At 44.1% G+C, this 10,590-nt stretch overlaps 1 non-coding gene across 1 annotated transcript; it reads right to left on the reverse strand.

Moving 5' to 3' along the window:
- Nucleotides 1-8,911: 8,911 nt before the first annotated feature.
- LOC112437724 (U6 spliceosomal RNA) lies at nt 8,912-9,018 on the reverse strand. The gene has a single exon (XR_003026267.2). It is a non-coding gene; the product is annotated as a U6 spliceosomal RNA (small nuclear RNA).
- Between the last annotated feature and the right edge of the window lie 1,572 nt (nt 9,019-10,590).

Raw genomic sequence — 10,590 nt, forward strand, 5'->3', positions numbered from 1 at the left:
CTCTGTGGTTGGCAAACAGAGACCACATGTGCTTAGATTGGCTGGGGGAAGAGGCAGAATCGAGTTTCCCTTGTGAGGTGGTGGAGCATGCTGTCAGTGACAGCCTCATTAGGATGATTAAATCGTCCTGTGCTGGTGACAGATTGTAAGACTGGAAGCAGGTGGACAATGAACCGAGTGAGCCTCTGGGATGGCTCAACCCATGTGAACCATATATCATTAGGAGCTGGCAGAGCCCACTGGGCTCCTCGGCACCTCTGGGGACAAGACAGTCTGGGGCTCTGATGAGCCAGATGTTATGTCCTGCCATTTGCATCTAAAATTCCTCATTTCCTCGTGTGGATTGACGGAAGGGGCATAAAGGGGTGGTATAATGGGGTTGGCACTTTCAGCTCCTTTCCTAACCCCATTTAGGGCAGCCTCAGGGAGGAAGTTCCCCAAAGGTTAAATGACTTTAGGTGACAGCAGGAATACAATTGGACAACTTGGCTAAGAAGTGTTGGAGGCCTGTGGAGGGGCAATTAGGCAGAATCCATCAGGCATTCAAACAAATGAATTTATTCTACAAACATATTCTCTCATGGGCCAAATGAAGCGTTCATGAAGACATTCACTACAGCATTTGTCCAGGTATTGAACAAATGCCTAAGAAACATTGAAGAAAGCGCAGAGGACATAACAAAGTAGCTGCCCTCACGGGCTTTCATTCAGGAGAGGGATCATTTATTCATTCATTCATTTTTTATCTTTTTTTCTAGAGACAGGGTCTCTGTTGCCCAAGCTGGAGTGCAGTTGCACAATCATAGTTCACTGCAGCCTCAAACTCCTGAGTTCAAGCGATCCTCCCACCTCAGCCTCCAAAGTAGCTGGGACTACAGGCATATGCCAGCATACCCGGCTAATTTTATTTTTTTTTTAATTTTGTATAGAGATGAGCCTCGCTTTGTTGCCCAGGCTGGTCTCGAACTCCTAGGCTCAAGCAGTTCCCCCACTTCAGCCTCCCAAAGTGCCCAAAGGTTTTGAGCCACAGCACTCTGCCTCAGTAAATTTTTACTGAGCCCCTACTATGTACCAGGCTTTGTTCTAGGATAGGGTTGTCAGATAAAATACAGGTCTCTCTGTTAAATTTGGACTTCAGATAAACAGCAACATTTTGTTTAGTATTACTATTCCTCAAATATCCTACCCTTTTGGGTCATAAGTATGAAACGTGTTTATACTAAGGAATTACAGTAGTCCCCTGTTATCGTGGGGGGATACTTTCCAAGACCCCAAGTAAATGCCTGAAACTGCAGATAGTAGCAAACCCTCTATATACTATGTTTTTTTCCCCATACATACCTATGATAAAGTTTAATTTCTAAATTAGGTACAGTAAGAGAGATTAGCAACAACAATAATAAAATAGAACAATTATGACAATAAGCCAGCATCACTACTCTTGCACTTTGGGGTCATTATTAAGTAAAATAAGGGTTATTTGAACACAAGCACTGCAATACTGAAATAGTCAATCTGATAACCTAGACAGCTACAAAAAGTGACAAACAGGCAAAGAGCATATACAGCATGGATACATTGGACAGAGGGGTGACTTAAGTCCCAGGCAGGCCACAGTGGGAAGGTGTGAGATTTCATCACACTAGTTAGAACAGCATGTAATTTAAAAATTATGAGTTGTTTATTTCTGGAATTTTCCATTTAATGTTTTCAGACTGCAGCTGACCATGGGTAACTGAAATCCCAGAAAGTGAAACTATGGATAAGGGGGTTCTACTGTGTTCCTTGTTATCTGCATTTCAAATTCAAAATTGAAATTTCAAATAAAAAAATCGAATCTCAAATTCAACACTGGGCAGCTTGTATTTTAATTTGCTCAATCTGGCAAGCCTATTCTAAGAGCATTGTTTATAGAAGGAAAGGTTAGGCAATAACCTAAGTGTCCATCAATAGGGGACCTGTGAAGTGAATTATGGTAAATCCAAACAACAGGAAATTGTTACCAAAGAAATAATGAGATAGATTTATATGATGACTTGGAATTCTTTCCAAAATGCATAGTTAGGTGAAAAGAGGAAGGTTCAAAATAGTGTACAACTTATCCCACCATCTGGTAAAGAACAATAAATAGGGAGATATGTACATATATTTCATCAAAGCATAGACTTTCTGCAAGATGCTCAGAGATGGGTAGCAGTGCTTGCTTCTGCAGAAAGGGAACAAGAAAACTAGGGAATAGGCCTGGTGCACAGGCCTATAGGTGGTTCACACCTGTAATCCCAGCACTTTGGGAGCCCGAGGCAGGCAGATCACCTGAGGTCAGGAGTTTGAGATCAGCCTGACAAACATGGAGAAACCCTGTCTCTACTAAAAATACAAAATTAGCTGGGCGTGGTGGCGTATGCCTGTAATCCCAGCTACTCGGGAGGCTGAGGCAGGAGAATCACTTGAACCCAGGAGGCAGAGGCTGCAGTGAGCCAAGATTGCACCATTGCACTCCAGCCTGGGCAACAAGAGTGAAACTCCGTCTCAAAAATAAATAAATAAATAAATAAAAATAAAAATAAAGAAAAAGAAAACTAGGGAATAATAGGGAAGCATTAACCTACACCCAGGCTGGAGTGCAATGGCGCAATCTCGGCTCACTGCAGCCTCGACCTCTGGGCTCAGGTGATCCTCCCACCTCAGCTTCCCAAGTAGGGACTACAGGTGCGCACCCCCATGCCCAGCTAATTTTTGTATTTTTTGTAGAGTAGGGGGTTTTCCATGTTGCCCAGGCTGGCCTTCTGTACTTTTTGAATTTTGAAATATATCTATACTTAACTGATTTTTTTTCTTTTCTTTTTTTTTTTTGTTTGTTTTTTTGTTTTTTTGAGACAGGGACTCTATTGCCCAGGCTGGAGTGCAGTAGTACGATCTCAGCTCACTGCAACTTTTGCCTCCCGGGTTCAAGTGATCCTCTCACCTCAGCCTCCTGAGTAGCTGGGACTATAGGCGCACACCACCATGCCTGGCTAATTTTTGTATCTTTTTGATAGAGATGGGGTTTCACCATCTTGGACAGGCTGGTCTCGAACTCCTGAGTTCAAGTGATCTGCCCGCTGTTAGGTCTATGACTACGCCAATTGTCATGCTGAGGTCTGAGGGAAGTGGGTGGATGAGCAGAAAGAATACTCAGGAGGCCGTAGGCAGGTGAAAGATTATTTTATTCAGCAGCAACTTTCATTAACAACTTTCTCACACTATCCTCCCTGTCTCAGCTGCTTAGTACCACGGCTCTCACACGCAGCTGCACACAGCTGGCTCTCCCTTGCCTTCAGGGTTAGCGGCTTAACTCTTTCTCTCTCTGGGCACGAGCGAGCTGAGCTGTGTCCTGGCTCCCTCCTGTCCATCTCAAGATGGACAGCTTTGACTCTCTCTCTTTCTCTGGGTGTGAGCACCTGTACAGTGTCAGCAGGGCAATTATACCTTTACAGACAATAGTGGCATAGGGCCAAGGGATGGCTTTCCCATGTTATGGCTATATGGCTATGATAATATGTAGAGTTATACACCTGCGAGTTATGCAGGGTGTAAACATCCCACCTCGGCCTATCCTTGACCAACACACAGCCACGTTCTTTATACCCTCCTTGGCTTCCCAAAGTGCTGGGATTATAGGCGTGAGCCACTGAACCGGGCAGTAACTGATTTTTTTTAAGCAAACTTTTTATCTGTATGTGTTTTCAGATATCTTGGCTGGTGGGCCTGTAAGACACTGGGACAGAGTTGCCATAGCCTCCTTAAGGATTTTGGGATGGCCCCAGAAAGAACAGAATAAACTTGGCGAATCACCTAGGTTCAACATAAAGAACTGGGAATGTGGACCATGGCACACACTCAGGGCTGGTTACAGAATTTTCAGGGGCCAGTATAAAATGTATGAATCCAGCCAGGCATGGTGACTCATGCCTGTAATCCCAGCACTTTGCGAGGCCGAGGTGGGTGGATCACTTGAGGTCAGGAGTTTGAGACCAGCCCAGCCAACATGGTGAAACCCCGTCTCTACTAAAAATACAAAAATTAGCCAGGCGTGGTGGCAGGTGCCTGTAATCCCAGCTACTTGGGAAGCTGAGGCTGGAGAATCGCTTGAACCCAGGAGGCAGAGGTTGCAGTGAGCTGAGATCGTGCCATTGCGCTCCAGCCTGGGCGACAAGAGCAAAACTCCGCCTCAAAAAAAAAAAAAAGGATGACTCCTTGTTTCTAAATTATTAAGACGTTTAAATGGTGACAGCAGAGCATTAAATCAAGCAGGGGGTCCTTCTAAACATGGGGCCCTGCTTAACTGCACAGGTCACACATCAATGGTGCTGGCCTTGCACACACACAGTGGCCAGTCACTCAGAAAGGGGCAGTTTTGCCACAAGACATCCCAGTCCTGCAAAGCCGAGAAAAACCCACAGCTGCTGCTAGGTTTCCTTCCACAAGCACACCTGGGAACCTAATTCTTCACAGAGCCATTTTCCACATGCACCACCACTCTGGTTATGAGTTCAGAAGAGAAACCAAAGCAATAAAATAAACATAAATCAAAGCCAACCGTGTTAATAAAATGGATCCAAAGGGTCAGTGTGGCAGGCAGGACATTAGATTTCAGACAGCTTTAGTATCTTCCCGGACAAATTACATGAACTGCTGTCAGAGGTACCCCCAAAGTTCATGCAAAATATGCCTCCTGGCTCATTTAACTCCCATTTCTCCGCCAGTAAATTATTAACGGAACAAGCTCGAACTGGCAGAGCTGTTGTCTCAACATAGGCCTGATGTCCACACTGAAAATTGCTCAATAATTTGTACTGGAAGTGACCTAGCACTAAATTCATTCCCTGAGCACTGGCACCAGGGCACCAGACTGCAGGGGGAAAGAATCTCCAAGACAGCATCCTGCTTCTGTTTGGAGTAGAGTGTAAAGTCCCCATCGAGGGGCCAAAGGTGACCCTGCAGCCTCAGAGCAGCAGCCCATAACCCAAGTGTCGGTGACTTCATAAGGCCAAGGACACAAGAGGGGCCCATAGAAGCCTCTGGCAGGTGAGAAGGAGAGACAGGGAAAAGAAAGAAAAAGACTTGATGAGAGGACAGCGCAGGATGAAGAGAGGAGGGGATGGAACAAGAAAGAGGAAAACTTCTCTCTTTGGGGAGGAATATATGGTTTGGGGCAAAATATAGGTTCTAAAGAGCAGCTTCCACCACTTCAATGCACCCATCTCAGCTTCTGGAAGTCTTTCCAGGCCTTGAGGTTCAGCTCCAATGACACCTCCTCCAGGAGGTGGAGGGTAGCTTCCCCTGATGGCCACAGAACAACGTTGCTACCCAAATAAATGATAATACAGTAGATAAGAGTGGAGAGTTTCCCTTTGCCACCTACACCCTCTCATTTCGTACCCCCAGCCCTTCCATGGGCATTATTACTGCCCTAATTTTGCTAATGAAGAAACCGAGGTACTGAGAGATTTAGTAACTTGCCCAAGGACATACAGGTGGTAAGTGCTGCAGCTGGGACCAGACAAACTGACTCCAAAGTCCTTACTTGTAACCACTTGGCTCTACATTTCCCTCTTCTACCTTATTGTGGCTCAGAGGATCGCCTGAGCCCAAGAGCTCAAGACCAGCCTGGACAACATAGTGAGACCCCGTCTCTACAAAAATTTCTGCCTGTAGTATAGACAGTAGTGTCCAAACTTCACCCCTCCTCCAGGAAACCTCTCTTGAGGATAGGGACTCCATCTTACTTATATCCCTATTCCTCCAGCAATCCACTACAACGTCCAGCACATAGTAGGTGCTCAGTAAATGTTAATTCCATACCTTTCTCTCATCAGACACATGTACAAAAAGTATTGTGTCCAAAACACAGACTAAGAGAAAATATTTACGAATCATATGTGCAACACAGGATTTGTATCCAGAATTTATAATGGTCCAGGCGTGGTGGCTCATGCCTATAATCCCAGCACTTTGAGAGGTCGAGGAGAGTGGATCACCTGAGGTCAGGAGTTTGAGACCAGCCTGGCCAACATGGCAAAACTCCATCTCTACTAAAAATATAAAAATTAACTGGGCGTGGTGGCGGGTGCCTGTAATCCCAGCTACTCAAGAGGCTGAGGCAGGAGAATCACTTGAATCTGGGAGGCGGAGATTGCAGTGAGCCAAGATTACGCCATCGTACTCCAGCCTGGGCAACAAGAGCAGAACTCTGTCTCAAAAACAAAACAAAACAAAACAAAAACAAACAAACAAAAACCAGAATTTATAATGAACTCTCATACCTAAATAAGAAAACAGATTACTGACTTTAAAAATGAGCAAAAGACGTAAACAAATACTTCACCAAAGAGAATATTAAGATGGCAGATAGGCACATGAGAAGATGTTCAACAGCCAGGCGAGGTGGCTCATGCCTGTAATGGGTCACTTCCAATACAATTACTGAGACAAGAAGATTGCTTGAGGCCAGGAGTTCGCCCAGCCTGGGCAATATGCAAGACCTCATCTCTACAAAAAAATAAAAATAATTTTTTAAAAAAGAAATAATCATCATGTACAGCCACTCAAACCTGAAATCCCAACACTTTGGGAGGCCAAGGCAGGAGGATTGCTTGACCCCGGGAGTTGGAGACCAGCCTGGGCAACATAGTGAGACCTTGTCTCTACCAAACTTTTTTTAATTAGTTGGGCATGGTGGCACACATCTGTGGTCCCAACTACTCAGGGGGTTGAGGTGGGAGGATCACTTGAGCCTGGGAGGTCAAGGCTGCAGGGAGCCATAATTGTACCACTGTACTCCAGCCTGGGAGGCAGGGCGAGACTGTCTCAAACAAACAAAAAAGAAGTATCAATCTGAATCCCATAAATATGTACAATCATTACATGTAAACTAAAAATAAAAGTATAAATAATCACCAAATGGGAGAAAAACAGTGCTTGGCATATAGTAGGCATTCAATAAATATTTGTAGAATTAATAGTCCCAGTGAAGCAGCCAGTCATTCATTCTATTGCAAAATAGCTCAAATGAAAAGAAATTTATGAAATTTTTTTTTACTAATGTTAAGCTGAAATCACTCCTATATAAAAAGATTTATGGGTCGGATTCGGTGGCTCATGCCTGTAATCCCAGCACTTTGGGAGGCCAAGGCAGGCAGATCACTTTGAGGTCAGGAGTTCAAGATCAGTCTGGCCAATATGGCAAAACCCTGTCTCTAATAAAAATATAAAAAGTAGCCGGGTGTGGTGGTACATATCTGTAATCCCAGCTACTTGGGGGGCTGAGGTAGGAGAATTGCTTGAACTCAGCAGGCAGAGGTTGCAGTGAGCCGAGATTGCACCACTGTACTCCAGCCTAGGCGACAGAGCAAGACTCCATCTCAAAAAGAAAAAAAAGTATCCAAGATCAAGATAATGAAAATATACATTCACACAAAAATTTGTACAAGAATGTTTATAGCCGCATTATTCACAATAGCCAAAAAGTGCAAACAACCCAAATGTCCATCAGCTGATGAATAGATAAATGAAATGTGGTATATCCATACAATGGAATATTATTCATCAATAAAAAGGAATGTAGTACTAATACATGCTACAACACAGATAAACCCTGAAAACAGCATGCTAAGTGAAATAAGCTTGACATAAAAGGCCACAGATTGTGTGATTTCATTTATGTGACATATCAAGAGTAGGCAAAGCCATAGAGGGAGAGAGTCTCTATGGCTCGTATTTGCCAGGGGGTGGGCGGAAGGGGAAATGGGGAGAAGCTACTGTGGATTCGGGGTATTTTGGGGAGACGAGATAAAAATGTTCTGGAATTACTGGTGATGGTGGCACAACTTTACAAATATACTAAAAACCACGAAATTTTACATTTTTTTTCTTGTAAATCTAGGTCTGAACAGAGAATTGTATAATTTGGTAACTTGTTTTCCTCTCTTTTTTAGAGACAAGGTCTTTCTCTGTCACCCTAGCCAGAGTGTAGTGATGTGATCATAGCTCACTGTAACCCCAAACTCTTGGGCTCAAGCAATCCTCCTGTCTCAGCCTCCTGAGCAGCTAGGATTAAAGGCACTTGCCACCATCCCCAGCTAATTTTATTTATTTATTTATTTATTTATTCATTTATTGGTAGAGACAGGGTCTCGCTGCATTGCCCAGGCTGGTCTCAAACTCCTGGCCTCAAGTGAGCCTCCCGCCTAGGCATCCCAAAACCCTGGGATTGTTTTTTTTGAGACAGAGCTTCACTCTTGTTGCCTAGGCTGAAGTGCAATGGCGAGACCTTGGCTCACCGCAACCTCCGCCTCCCGGGTTCAAGCAATTATCCTGCCTCAGCCTCCTGAGCAGCTGGGATTACAGGCATGCGCCACCATGCCCGGCTAATTTTGTATTTTTAGTAGAGATGGGGTTTCACCATGTTGGTCAGGCTGGTCTGGAAATCCTGACCTCAGGTGATCTGCCCGCCTCGGCCTCCCAAAGTGTTGGGGATTACAGGTGTGAGCCACCACACCCAGCCTTTTTTTTTTTTTGAGACAAAGTCTTGCTCTGTCACCCAGGCTGGAGAGCAGTGGCACAATCTTGGCTCACTGCAACCTCCGCCTCCTGGGTTCAAGCGATTCTCTCGCCTCAGGCTCCCGAGTAGCTGGGATTACAAGCACACACCGCCATGCCCGGCTAGTTTTTGTATTTTTAGTAGAGATGATGTTTCACCATATTGGACAGTCTGGTCTTGAACACCTGACCTCAGGTGATCTACCCACCTCGGCCTCCCAAAGTGTTGAGATTATAGGCGTGAGCCACCGTGCCTGGCCTCAAAACCCTGGGATTACAGGTGGGAACCACTGCATATGGCTGAGTTGTACACTTAAAAAAAAATTTTTTTTTAAATATGGAACACTTCACAAATTACAGTGTCATCTTTGAGCAAGGGTCATGCTAATTTTCTTTGTATCATTCCAATTTTAGTATATGTGCTGCTGAAGTGAGCATTGAATTGTATAATTTAAAAGGGTAAATTTTGTGGTATACTATACTAATTTTATGGTATACCATAAAATTGTGGGTATACTTTATAAAAATAAAATTATGGTATGTAAAATGTTATGGTATACCATAAAATTATGGTATACTTTATGGTATACCATTAAATTGTACTCAGGCAGTATAAAAAACTCAGTATAAAAAAATTCATAGACCTGTACACCAACAGAAAAAATTTTACTGCATAATTTAAAAAATAAAAAAAAAATTAAGTCCTGCGTCGGAAAGGCAGGAGCCAGGTTCTCACCTGTTGTGTGTCACCTAAGTTGCCTCATACAATAAATGCTGAGGACAGTGGTTCCCGGACGTGGGTACATGTCCAGGAACCACCTGGTGGGGGGAGGTCTTTGAAGACTTCTGATGCCTGGCAACCGCCCCCAGGCATTCAGATTTAATTGGTCTGAGGTACAACCTGGGTACTGAGATGTTTTTTTAAAGCTTCCCAGGTGATTCTAACATGCAGCAAAATTTGAGAACCACGGGCTTAGCAAAAGGTTGATGAACAACCATTCTTGGGAGCCAAAAGCTAATCCCCGCCCCAACTTACCTCACTTTCACCTCAAGGCAATCAGATCAGATCTGTCCTTGGCAAAGAGAACAGCTACAGCCATTCCTGCTGTTCACCATGCCGGACAGAAGTAAATCAGAGCATTCTCTCCAGTTCCTTAAGGGCCACTGCTCTCTCTATAAACATGTGGTTGATGAGATCAGCAATTCCGAAGCAGGATCCATTCTACAAAGCATGGTTTCTTCCGTTCTCCCCAGGTTTTCTCTCTTGCTGTCCCCATTTGTAGCTGGGGTTGGGAAGTGGAGGAGAGAGAAAGTCACTGAATAAATACATTCTCTGTGTTCTCAATGAACAGACATGAAAGAAAAGAAAAATGGTAAATACATTCCTAGTAGGGTGAGCCTCAGTAGGTTTCTGGATTACCCTTCCCAGAAACATTCATATTTTCAAAGAAGACCTCCTGGTAAACGAAGGCATGAGTCACTAGTAAGGAAGGTTTTGAGGGACAGGGTCTCTTTCCTTTAACTTCCCAGACACATGTCTGGACTAGTCCTGATCGTTTGACCTGTCTGTTTTCTTAGAACAGAGCATGGGATCCTAGCTAGCTGCATTCCATTCACTTAACAATTTGTTGTTCGAATTTATTTCTTTCAGTTACGATTAGGTTTTGTCTGTGGCATTTATCGTCTTTCTATGCCAAGCAGTCTCACACTAACTTGAAAGCCCTTTTGTATTATCTACTGTGTTTCCTACAGGTGAGTCTTTTCACCTTGTCTTAGTAATTAAGACTTCTGGTTGTAGATTACAAAAACCATCTCAAGCAAGTTTAGGCAACAATGGGAGTTCTCAATGAGATTACAGGTGGAACCAGGAAAGTTAAGCCTCAGGGAGAGCAGGAATCCAGGCATACGTGGTCTTTATCAGGGAGTAGACACCAGGGCCCCACCCCAGTCAATGGGGAGGTCAGATCTCAGAGAATAATAATCATTGAACATGAATTGAATGTCTACTAT

Source organism: Pan paniscus, chromosome 19 (genome assembly GCF_029289425.2).
Source record: "Pan paniscus chromosome 19, NHGRI_mPanPan1-v2.0_pri, whole genome shotgun sequence".
Taxonomy (NCBI): Eukaryota; Metazoa; Chordata; class Mammalia; order Primates; family Hominidae; genus Pan; species Pan paniscus.